This window comes from Aegilops tauschii, chromosome 1 (genome assembly GCF_002575655.3).
Source record: "Aegilops tauschii subsp. strangulata cultivar AL8/78 chromosome 1, Aet v6.0, whole genome shotgun sequence".
Taxonomy (NCBI): domain Eukaryota; kingdom Viridiplantae; phylum Streptophyta; class Magnoliopsida; order Poales; family Poaceae; genus Aegilops; species Aegilops tauschii.
In genome coordinates, this window is record NC_053035.3 from 285,987,224 (window position 1) to 285,999,576 (window position 12,353).

Sequence of the window (12,353 nt, forward strand, 5' to 3'; positions counted from 1 at the left end):
AAAAATAATACACCGTCGGCCCACAACAGGCCGACTGGTCCTAGTCGGCCCACAGCAGGCCGACAAGGGTCCTATCCGCTTGCTGCTGGCCGATTGGCCTATCGGCCACCAGGTAAAGTCCAGTCGGCCAACTGGGGGCTGACAAGGTCCAATCGGCCTGCTGTGGGCCGACAGGAACTAATTGGCCTGCTGTGGGCCGACTGGTGCATGCATACCATATTACAGATTTTTTTTGCCCCGTACGATATTACAGATTTTTTTCAAAACTATGACGTATTTTCGCGCAACCCTTTCCCCTCAATATTTTCCCGCCAACTCTTTCCCGCCACCCATTTCTCATCCACCGTTTCCCGCCATATGTTCCCGCCAACTCTTTCCCGCCACCCGTTTCCTGCCATATGTTCCCGCCAACTCTTTCCCGCCACCCGTTTCCCGCCATATGTTCCCGCCAACTCTTTCCCGCCATACTGCAGTCGTTCTTTCCCGCCATTTTCTCCTCTCTACCTATAAAACCCCCTTCAGACGGAGGTGGATAAGCATTCCAGTGTAGTGTAGCTGAGATGTCACATTATCCTTTCGATCATAGTTTTCACCCTGGGATGAGCAGGACTCTTCTGAGGCTAGCTACCGATTTCAGGATGGACAATAGGATAGTTCCATGGGACGAACTCACCGGTAGTGACACCATAATGAATCAGTTGGCTCATGAATTACGTCGGTCTGGGTGGCCTGGAAGGACCTATGAGGAGGTACGTAAAGAACTTCTTAGGTTGTATGAAAGGTGGAAGAAGGTAGTGGTGCCGAAAAGTGAAACTTTCAGAAGGATTGCAGCAAATAATCCATGTTTATGGACCGAGGAGAGCGAGGACGAAGATGATATCTTCATGCCGCCGCTTCCGGGTTCTGCATCGTCGAAGGGCAAGGTTTCTGCATCGTCGAAGGGCACGACTTCTTCATCGTTGAAGGGCAAGAGTTCTTCACCATCGAAGGGCAAGAGTTTTGCATCGATCGAGAATGACGATGATGACTTCATGTAGTTTTTTGCTGTATGTTGCAAGTTCAGTCGTACGTACCATTTAATTTAGATGTAGTTCTATCTAGTTGTTTGTAATGTCTTGTTGTATGAGCATTATGTTCTATCTAAATATGATCTTGTAGTTCAGATAACAGTGTACTAAAATAGAGTAGGCATATGTCTCATACATAAGTACATAGTCATTTGTCTCATACATAGAATAGACATAAGTCTCACACAGAAATAGATGGTAATGTCTGTACGGATAGATAGAAGCGTCAGTGACGACGTCTGGCCTGGCGGGGAGGCGGATCTGGAAGCGGCGACCATCCCCACCTGTCGGGTGGCCTAATGTGACGAGGAGGAATCTCAGACTCTTCCTGGTCATGCTGTGTATCCTGTGTGGGGCCTGGTGGAGGAGTCGAAAACATGTTCATCCACTGGGTGTGCTGCGACATCTGAGCCTGTATGTTCTCCTCGGGATGTTGATCACTCCCCCACGTATCATGTGATGCCGACATAGATGCCTGATATCCGTATGCTCCTGCGCGATGGAATGTTTCATCATGAAGAATGAGGTCGCGTCAATTAATATTGAAAACAATAAATATGAAGACACATACCTGCTGGATGCGACGGCTGCTCTGGCTCAAACACGAAGCTGGACGAGGGACCGTGCTGCTGTGGCTGTGGAGAAAACACGAAGCTCGACGAGGGACCGTGCTGCTGTGGCTGTGGAGAAAACACGAAGCTCGACGTGGGACCATAGTGCTGTGGTTGCTGCCACGTTGAACTGCCAGGTTGGTCAGGACGGGGTGGCCTGGTTGTCGGCTGATGTGCTAGACGTGGACGTGGTTGATGTCGGTGCGTGGAGTGACGCGGCTACTGCTGCTGGTGCTGAACAACGTCGGTTCTCCGGGTGCACGTGATAGCCTTGTACACAGTCCGTATCTTATTCTGAATTCTTTCCAAGAAGGGTTGTAGCACTGGACGGTGCTGAAGAAGAGGTCCAGACGACAGTGATCGTCCAAAGGTGGTCACGTCTGTGTAGAGTTCGTGTGTCAAGGTAGCCTGCAAATTTCCATGATGATTAATAATGTCTGTCTCTTGCATGTCAAAGTATGTGACAACAGTACTTAAAGAAAATATATCTTACTGCGTACTGCCTAGAGCCCGAAGTGTCATAGCTCGGGTACATATCCGACGGAGTAGGATCCGGTATCTCCTCTGGGTGGGAGTGCTCAACGATGCGTAACCGTGTTCCGGTCATGTAGCGCCGCAAATAGAGATTGAATTCATTGAGATCAAAATGGTGATTCTCGTGCCATAGATGTGTGTTTGCTGGCTCCCATCCTATAACATACGGCTCTAGTCTAACTAGCCAGTCAGCAGTTGTCCTGGTCATGCCCTTCCTTGTCGTCCTAAAATTGTGGTGTGTGTTCAACAATTACCTAAAGCTTCGAATGGAGTACTATGAAAGATAATGCAACATTGAAAAACTGGTTAATACCTGTGGATGTGTGCTGGCACCGTGTTCTCTATAGGGGGAGGCAGCTCCAACTGCAGAAGACCAAATTGCCTCATAACCCTCTGTTGTGCCATCTCCTCGACGAAGACATCGAAGATGATCTTTGATTTTGTCATCCAGTAATCTCGGTCCCTTGTGCATAGCACAAACATACCACCAGGGTATCGCGCTTGTATGGCTGCTTCCGTGTAGGGCTGCCAGATGACCCCGGTGTATGCATCGAACTGCTCGTTCAATGTTGTGTATGCCTTCCTAGTCTGATCACTAGCAAAGCGTCTCTGCAGAAAACAAAAGTTAGTAGCCGCTAGCATCGAACTATCTCTTGTGCAGAAAAAAGTTGCATTAAACTACAACACGGTGCATACCTCGCGACGTGTCCAACATAGACCGAAAGTAGGCATGTCGATGCCGTCAACATCAAACATGGCGTCTATAGGCTCACGAACACGTACATCTAGTCGCCCTATAGAGAACCTCTCCCACGACCACAGCTGTAGGTATAGAGGGCATCCAAGAAGGGATGGCTTTCTCGATGTAAGCTGGCAACCGTTGCACATACCTCGGTATGTAGCCGCCAAGACCGCCGAACCCCAACTCCTCTGTCTGATCTGATCAGCCGTCTGAGCGCTCGCTATCTCGAGTGCCATAGGGATGTAGAGCGCGCTAATAGTGGTGACATGGTTCTCTGTGAACATCACCTTGCCGAAAAGCACATTAAGTAGGCCTCCAGGCTCCGAGTGATCTGTTCCGAAGTCAGCGGCGCCTGGAAATTCTGGATCTCCATTAAGCAAAGAGAAAGTTTAGTAAGCCGCAGTCATTTTCTGTAAAACCGTATGCACGATAACTTGAAGATAAGAGATAGGGGAAATTACCCGGAAATTGAGCAACCACTCATACTTAGGTCCGTGATGCTCCCATACCGGATCCGGAGCATTCGGAAAAACACCATGAAAACGTTGTGTAAGAGCTCGCTCCCAACCATCCGGTGCGTCCAACGGTCCTATGGCATGATCTGCCAACGGTAGTCCGAGCAAAAGTGACACATCCTCCAGAGTAGGAGCCATCTCTCCCCATCTGAAGTGAAACGTGTGGGTCTCTGGCCTCCAACGGTCCACTAAGCAGCTCAGCAAGGACCCGTCGATGGCGAGGCGTTTCTCACCCGGGATAGACTCAACCAGACGCGCGAAAGGTAAAAGGCCAGCCCATTTCAACCTTCATCAGAGAACATTTCAGTTAGTGTCTCCCATTAATATGCATGTCAGTGTGCAAATTAATAAAGCACGTACCGCTGAAGCCATCCTGGGTGTATCATCCAGTTTTCCTTAGGAGTGCGAGTGACGAGAGGCTCAAGCTTGCGATCATACCATATCGCAGCACGAACCCCTATCAATGTCCCCATTCAGCAACCACAATCCCGACATTCCTGCACATAAAAAATTCAGAACATAGTGTCACACTTAATACAAATCTCCTCTCAAGCGCCGCATGCATACAAATTCAGAACATAGTGTCACACTTAATAAAAATTCAGAACATAGTGTCACACTTAATACAAATTCAGAACATAGTGCCACACTTAATACAAATTCAGAACATAGTGCCACAGTTAATAAAAATTCAGAACATAGTGCCACACTTAATACAAATTCAGAACATAGTGCCACACTTAATAAAAATTCAGAACATACTACTGCTAGCTTAGCTTCTTCCTCTCGCCCTTACTCCTCTACTGCCTCTACCTCCTCTTCTTCCACGGTTGCCTCGTCCACTCCCAGTGACGAAAGTGGGACAATTAGTGTCCCTACGGCCAAATTCATTGCATAGAATGCATTGCCTAGTCGGACCTCCTACTTCAGATTCATCCATATCATTCCGGATGCGCTGACACTGCCGTCTGCCTCTACTTGTACGCATATGCTCTGGGTTTGGAATGTAACGCCTTTCAGCGGGGTTGACGCTGTTGAAATTACCCATTGATCGAAAACCCATCAGCTCACCTGTCCAGGTATTGAGGACAGACTCTTTCAGAAAAAATGGAGACACAAACGATATTGCGTCCATTCCAAGCTGCCCGCAAGCAGCAAGTACATGTGAGCAAGGTAGGTGAAGCAATTTCGGTTTGTTGCATGTGCACTCACACGCTGGCCAGACTTCAGTACCAATTTTCACCTCATGCGTCCTCAACTCATTTGCACATCCGAATTTGTTGTTGGCTAAGCGGACCTCAAACCTTCTTTCTTGATTACCGATGGCGACTACAGTGTGTGACCTAGCTTTTTTGCATCTTGTTGTCCATGTACTTCGTGACTCTTTCACAGTACCGTGTATTTGGGTTGTTTAAGATATGCTGCTCTGCTTTTTGACGTCAATCTCTGAAATATTTGACGGTGCCATAGAAAATACCCTCAACGATGGCTGTAAGTGGCAATGCCCGGTTTCCTCTGAGGACAAAGTTGTATGTTTCCGCTAGGTTCGTTGTCATGACACCGTACCTTGCTCCATGTGTGTCATGTAGCAAAGACCACCTCTCCAGAGGCTCATGCTCTATCCACTGCTCGAAGGTTTTAATCGACCTCCCAAGCCTTCTCCTAGTACCAGGTGGGTCAAAGCCTGGCAGGTCACATAGCCCAACAGGCTCCTCCTCCACGGCCGCTGTTCCTGTTGCCAACTGTGCAGCTACTGCTTCAACATGTGCCCTCACCGCTGCATCTCTTGCAGCTTTCCTGTCCCTCACGTGTCTCTGTGTGCACACATTAAGTCTGTCGCGTATCAAATTGTACTTCCATAACTGGTTCTGCTTGCAGAGTTTTTTGAACAGATTCATCAGGTTCTTATTTCTAAACTGCGAGAAGAAATTAGCCCCCAGATGGCGCATGCACCAACGGCTCTGCAAGTCCTGCCATGGAACTTGTTCCTCAGGGCCTGGGTTTGTCAGTGTCCTTATCACACTGAGTATACCTGCATGCCTGTCATGAAGGATGCACACATTGGGCTTCTCCTTCACGACTGATATTTTCAACGGCTTGAAAAACCATGTCCAACTTTCAATGTTCTCACTCTCCACAAAAGCAAATGCCAGTGGGACGACTTGATTTTGGCCGTCTTGACCTATGGCTGTCAGGATCTGACCCTTGTACTTGCCTGTGAGAAAAGTACCGTCAACACATATCACTGGTCGGCAATGCCTGAAAGCTTCGATGCATACACCGAAAGAGAAGAAGAGACGATGCAACACCCTCACAGTTGGGAAATTTGGCATGAACATGTCTTGGATATCGATATAGGTGCCTGGATTCTGCTGCTGCAGGGTGTGGAGGAGGTGGACAACAGAGTCATATGCATCAAAATAAGAACCAAATCTCCTCTCAAGTGCCGCATGCTTAGCCCTCCAAGCCTTGCCATAAGAAATTCTGTACTTGAACCCGGCGAAGACTTTTGTCTGGACTGCCTTCACTTCCATAGCTTTGCCCTGCACTATCTCATCGTAAAACAACCGAGCAATAAGTGTGGATGAAAGGTTGGCATGATCTTGAGGGATGCAGGGAATAAGACAAGTGTGATTAACTAAGTCACTTATCACCCAAATTGTGCCATACTTAGGGAGAAAGCCGTGCACCCTGGCGGGACAATCTGCGTTCTTGCATACCATTGTCAGGAATTTCTGACTAGACACCTGAGCTGTGAAAACCCTTTGCATGGACATTGCCCAATTAATTATTGCATCCTTCAGGGCTTGCTTGTTCGGATACATAGCACCCGTCGCAATATTGTTCTGGTGATATTGCCAGGCTGAAACATGTCCATCATTCACAGTCATTGCAGATGAGAAGTCATGATTCCACGATGTAGGATTCGGGACCTCCTCTGCATTTTCTTCTTCATCTGACTCGTCAGAATCATCGGCATGACCCCTTTCAACATCGGTGTCTTCTTCTTCCATCTGGTCCTGCATGTGCCCATCAACCTCGTCAGCGCCCCCCTCGCCATTGTAATCACCATCGGCATTTCCTCCTTGTACCTGACTACTCTGCCTTGATTCATAACCATAAGCATTTCCTCCTTCTACCTGACTGCTCTGTCCTTGTTCGTAACCATCATCTCCAGCATTTGACATAGATAACTGCCTCCCTACACTGCTATGACCAGGATCGTAGCCACCCTCGCCTTCATGTGCAGTGACCTCCTTCACGACGGGAAGCACTAAAGCAACAGGATTGCATCCCCTTCGTTCACAACCTTGTAACCACCGCACCCAATCGGAGTCTCGCTCTATCGACCTCAAATAAAAGTAAATTATTGTACTTGACCGTGTCCATAATGCATGAACACCGACGGTGTGTGTTTCAGTATCAAGACCTAAACATGCCGCAATCCATTCTTTCAACTGACAGACAGACTATGTTTGAGGTGCGCTCATTGGCACCTCTATGTGAGTAAATTCACTCAGATCTGCTCCCATCTTAGTTGTTTGGACAGTACCAGGACCATAGTAAAATCTGAACTTCACTACATCAGACATCTCGGCTCACCTATTTTTTTCAACAACGAAATACAATTCACTAAAAAATATTAGACATGTCTATATATATATATTACAGAATATTAACGGAGCAACTAATACAATTCACACACCTACAAGTATATTACAAATATTTGCCGGAGCAACTACAAATATTTACAGATTTTAATATTTGACTACCTATGTTACGGATTTTACCGGAGCTACTCCAAATACTGACACTCCTAAATACTTCACATCCACATATAGTACGGAATATTACCGGAGCAACTACACATTTTTACACAAAAAATTAGTTGACATCTAAATATATTTACGTATACTACCGGGGCAAATAACAATAATCGCACACCTAATTTATTTCACATCCAAACATATTAACAAATACTACCAGAGCACCTATGAAAAATAAAATGTTTGCTAAAATATATCCTTGAAGCGTGCGTGCGAACGAAGAACGACGAACGGCGGCCACCAAACTGCCGGTGCTCCGCCTCAACGAAGAACAACGAACGACGAGCTTCACCTCCACCACCTCCACCACACTGCCCCAACGTCACCACCACCACCTTCACCTCCACGAGCTACCAAAATGCTCACCACGACCACCACGAGCTACCCCATCAGTAGATCGAGGACTCTTTTCGCTGCCCTAACTAAGTTGAATCCATTCACGGTGCCAAATCCGCAAAAAAAAACTGGCTCATTTAGGTGTAGAAATTGAAGGCATTTTCGTGTACAGAAGGGAGAAGGAAAGAACAGAGGAAGAACAGATATGCTCGAGTGGGATAGCGAACAGATATGCTCGAGCCGCAGGGAGCCGGGCGTGCTGCAGGTGGGGCCGCACCCTGTCGGCCCGCAGTAGGCTGACAGGGGCTCACCCCGTGACCGCCGCGCCGACAGCTCCCTCTCCCCACCCCGCGACGTGGCCTGCCCAATGCGCGTGCGACAAGTGGCAGGCGGGCCAGCTGTCGGCCTACAACTGGCCGAGTACGCCCAGTCGGCCTGTTGTGGGCTGACTAGGCCCAGTCGGCCTGCAGCGGGCCGACAGTGTATTATTTTTGAAAATTATTTTTTCAGCGTAATATTTGTGCAAATTAATTAAAAAAATGTATTATTTAAAAAAATTAGCTGGTAAAGAGGGATTTATCGTTTCACTTTACTTGACACATTAATCCTTTGTCCCTGGCTTCTAATTATTGTGAAAGAAGGATTATTTAGCTTTTAGTCGGTGTCTAATTAAACTATTTTCCAATACCTGATGAAAATGTTAATTCATCCAACATTTCAGACTACTTTTGTGCATGCTTCATGTAGGTATTTGTACCCAGCAAACAACCTATGACCGGACAATATATTTTATGCTTTATCTCGATGGTACTCACTGATACAAATATGGAATTGATGGATAAGTATAATTAATGGATGCATAGTTAGATACTTCATGATGAATAGACTGAATAAATAGATGCATACATGAATGATTGGATTCTCGGTGGAGAAGCCACATATGCCTCCCTGTGTCTTCTAGATCATCCCTGAATCAGAGATCGCACAAACTCTTGACGTTCTTAGTTGAGCTCCCTGATATGGCTAATGCAGTTTGCTTAGATTTAATATTACATGCTACCACAGGTTGTCTCCAGCGAGCTGATTTGCTTTGTAGTGAATTAGGCATCTGCTCAAGTCTTGAAGATGACTCTAGCACTAAAGTATGTAATGCAAAGTATTAGGAAATACAACAGCTTTTAAGATATTCACCATGATGCAAATTTTGTTCTTTGATCTTCTCTGTCAGTGAACTGATCGCTACTTGCAGGAAAAGGTGTCGGCTGGCAGGGGTAATAGTGCGTCAATGAAGGTCAGAACAGGTCTGGAACATGATTAGCAAACTTACAGGTTCGTTCACGGGCAGACTACGAGGGCTTTGTTAACATTAATTGGATCTGAAAAAAAACTGTGAGGGGTTGCCGTATGCCAATATCACCAAAAGTGCGAGTTCAGGGAGAAAATTTCTTCTTTCTACTTGATCAAGTATACCTCCATGTTGATAGACCACTTAATATTTTTTTAGCGTCTCTAGATTATAATATGGTTGTCTGTGACCAAAGAACTACTGCAAAGCATACATAAGTGGTATTGTAGCTTAGAGCAAAGAAAAATTGGAAATGCTATTTGGATAGGAAAAAGTTTATAGCTTAGATGATACTAATTCCACCTGCAGTATGATCGTATTTCTCGATAAGATATGGCCATACGATGTCAAACAGCACTCAATTTTCCCATGTATGTTAGATGAAACGCACAAGGAAAAAAGTCATGGACTCACTTGCAGGCGCCTAATGTGTCCTTTTGTTAAGTAACAATGCATGCTTCAGCTTATAATCTATTCAATAAATTTGATGGTCTTATCTCATATTTTTAGTTATTCTACAATGTCAAAGTTGACATCAGGGATCACGCCCTCATGTTCTTATAGGAATAACCTCTTGCTAACATTCTGAGACATGACTGTATTTAGTCTCTCTTCAAATACGCTTGAGTTGATACATTTTCTGTCCTCCTAATTCTGTTTCCTCACCTGAATCAAATGTAAGTTGGTCATACCTAGCCATGAGGAACAAATTTCTTTTTCTGTTCTCCATAACTACTGTTGAATAAATTGGCCGGTCAATGCAATGGCAGTGGCAGGAAACATCAGCACCACACTGCAAATCTTGAAAAAACAAATGGTACACATACGATGCTTTGCTAACGGATGGTGGTAGGACACAAATGTGGACCATACAGGTTGAAAACAAGAGAGATACCAATATACTATGTCATTGGTCGTATTTATCTATGAGAAAGCCATTGGTCGTACTAGGATAGGACAATATGTGTAGCATCACTCAACTAGCATAGTAGTGAGTCCATTTATAAGCTATTGCTAGGAAAAGTTTTACTTCAGGAGGAGTCGCCTGTTGGTACATTTATTTATACGACAACTTGAAGTTAGATTGTTTTCCTTGGAGTTATAAAGCAAGGTAATATTATCTCACATATTTTAATTACATGCATGATTTTTATTTCTCCTTCTAACTAAAAAACAACACGTAATATTGGTTCATGTTGAAAAGAACGAAAAATGTTTCTAAAATGTTTTCGATTCACCTATATTTTTCTTTGCATAATTCATTATATTAATCTTGGCCCACTCAATTTTTATTTCTTGCTGATATATAATCAATTTTTCATATTTTGTAAAGTGATGTAGATCACATGACACCAGGGAACCAAAGCAATGCATGTGGACTGTATAAACATTTGAATATTTTATCGCACTTCCACTTGATTTCTGAGATTGGGCAAATAATCAAGTGGCCGCTACTGGGCGATTCTCTTTTAGGTACGTGGAAGAGATGGCTGTGCAGGTGTACTGTTGTCTGTAAAAATTGTGCATGTTTATATTTTATATGAATTTTTTTGATAATTATATAGTCGAAAACAAACTTATTGTGTTTGTGATGTTCAGTGTGTACAATCTTTCAACAATTCAGCATGGAGAATTCCTAATGAGTATACGAAGAAATCATGTGTTTCTCAATATAACAGCATGGCAGACACTCATGGACTCAAGTTTATTTAGTTGCTTGACAGTATGGCATGATTACAAACATCACGCTGCTCTGTGGTTCAGTAATTGTACACTATATTTAAGAAAGTATTGTCAGCAGTTTTGTTTGTAAACATCCGAATATCATTTGTTTCCACAATTGAAGCATTAGTAATTGTGTGCTTCACTTTTTCCGTGGAACATTTTTATATAATTAATACACACGGGGGAGTAAATAAATGGTGGAACTTCTTTCATAGACTAAGAATTTTTCAATTTTTTTTGTTTTTCGCAGCTTTTGACACATGTTGAAGAAACGATTAAGATTTTCTAGGCTAAGGGAAACAAAATATTGTGTTTTGATGGGACATACAAATGTTAATTAAATGTATGACTAAAGATGAAACTATGGTAAGAATTTAATTTCAAGAGCACTAGAAAGTGTATGAATTCATAAATCGTGTGTTCTTACATATAACCAATATGTTAAATTTATTGCACAAAGTTGTTGCCAAAATAAGTAGCCCATGCGGTTGCACGGGTTGATGCTAGTTCTCATAACTATGCGCTTTTCTATCAATTGCTCGGCAGTAATTTGTTCACCAAATAATACATGTTATCATGAGAGAAGCCACTAGTGAAACCTATGGCCCCCGGGTCTATTTTACATTATATAAGTTTCCGATCTACAATTCTAGTTTCCTATTTATTTTATTTTGCAATCTTTACTTTCCAATCTATACAATGAAAATACCAAAAATATTTATCTTATTATCTTTATTAGATCTCACTTTTGCGAGTGACCTGAAGGGATTGACAACCCCTTTATCGCGTTGGTTGCAAGGTTCTTGATTGTTTGTGCAGGTACTAGGTGACTTGCGTGTAATCTCCTACTGGATTGATACCTTGGTTCTCAAAAACTAAAGGAAATACTTATGCTACTTTGCTGCATCACCCTTTCCTCTTCAAGGGAAAACCAACGCATGCTCAAGAGGTAGCACGCGTCTGCGTCAACATTCCAGGCCTCAACAGGGCTGCTTCTCAGGAGCTCTTCTGTCCGTCCTGCGTTGGCCGGTGTAGAGGCCACCCCCACGGCTAAGTCCGCATGCCATTCGGCCTGCCGAACGTGGCTGCCTCGCACCAGCGCTACATGCGGGGCGTCCTGGCAGCTCACGAGGCTAGGCGCCAGACGATCCTGGCAGAGGAGGTGTCGGAACCTCGTGAACCCCCCGGACCTCTGGAGCCCCCCGAGACTCAGGAGCCGGCCGGCTCATGAGGAGCGACTTCTGCAGCACGCATCTCCGGCTACTCCAACACTTCCACAACGACGGTGCTAGGTGACTTTTTGGTTTGTTCAGTTGAGGGCGCCCCTCGGGCTGCATTATCCTCAAGGGCCCACCCCTGCAGCCGCATCATTTTGATTTATTTACTCCGAACCAATTATGCATGCTCAGGATATTCTGGTTATTAATGTTACGCCTGCCGTCTCGTTATCTATGGAGCTGCCCTTCGCGGCCTCCGTGTGTTGCTAACCCGCCTCTTGCTCAACCCGCAACGGGGGCTACTGGCACGGCGCCTGTGCTTGGGTCCGTCCCTACAGCACTGATAAACCTAAGAGACCGAGCTCTGGTTCACAGCCGGCCCCGCGCACGTCACCTCACCAGGTCCTTAGTGCCTTCGTCTTCTCGCGGAAAGA

At 45.0% G+C, this 12,353-nt stretch overlaps 1 long non-coding RNA gene across 1 annotated transcript; it reads left to right on the forward strand.

Annotated features, from left to right (window-relative positions):
* Positions 1–8,727: 8,727 nt before the first annotated feature.
* On the forward strand, positions 8,728–10,832 carry LOC120976578 (uncharacterized). Its single transcript, XR_005772415.1, has 2 exons — positions 8,728–10,450; positions 10,577–10,832. It is a non-coding gene; the product is annotated as an uncharacterized lncRNA (long non-coding RNA).
* Positions 10,833–12,353: the final 1,521 nt, after the last annotated feature.